This window comes from Sinocyclocheilus anshuiensis, unplaced genomic scaffold (genome assembly GCF_001515605.1).
Source record: "Sinocyclocheilus anshuiensis isolate Anshui unplaced genomic scaffold, SAMN03320099.WGS_v1.1 scaffold1568, whole genome shotgun sequence".
Taxonomy (NCBI): Eukaryota; Metazoa; Chordata; class Actinopteri; order Cypriniformes; family Cyprinidae; genus Sinocyclocheilus; species Sinocyclocheilus anshuiensis.
This window is the reverse complement of record NW_015554307.1, coordinates 205,137-205,469: the sequence shown is the minus strand read 5'-3', so window position 1 is coordinate 205,469 and position 333 is coordinate 205,137. Positions and strand designations below refer to the sequence as shown.

General features: G+C 31.8%; 1 protein-coding gene across 2 annotated transcripts in view; it reads right to left on the bottom strand.

Annotated features, from left to right (window-relative positions):
- The window catches only part of LOC107671348 (connector enhancer of kinase suppressor of ras 2-like), a 106,030-nt gene that overhangs the window by 48,994 nt on the left and 56,703 nt on the right, over positions 1-333 (bottom strand). The window lies entirely within an intron of this gene.

The window sequence follows — 333 nt, the reverse complement described above, 5'->3', positions numbered from 1 at the left end:
TTCTGTAATTTATTAGTCGGTATATAATACAGCATGTGGTGTGTGCCATGCCTCATCTTATTCGTTTTTGTTAAATGTTTTGTAAGCTAGTTTGTCATTGTATCTTGCTGATTTATTGTTGTTGTGCTTTTTGATTAAGAATAACAATTAATCCATCTTTTGTTTTAGTCTTAAAAAATGAAAGGTGTGTAGATGTATTTCAGCAAAACAGTGAAAACAAGATTGTGAATTCGAAAGAGAAAGCATCCGAAGACCGAGGCTTAACACAGCAAAAGAGAAACTCCCATTCACAAAATTCAAATCACAAATAATACTACTGATGATAAAGAACGT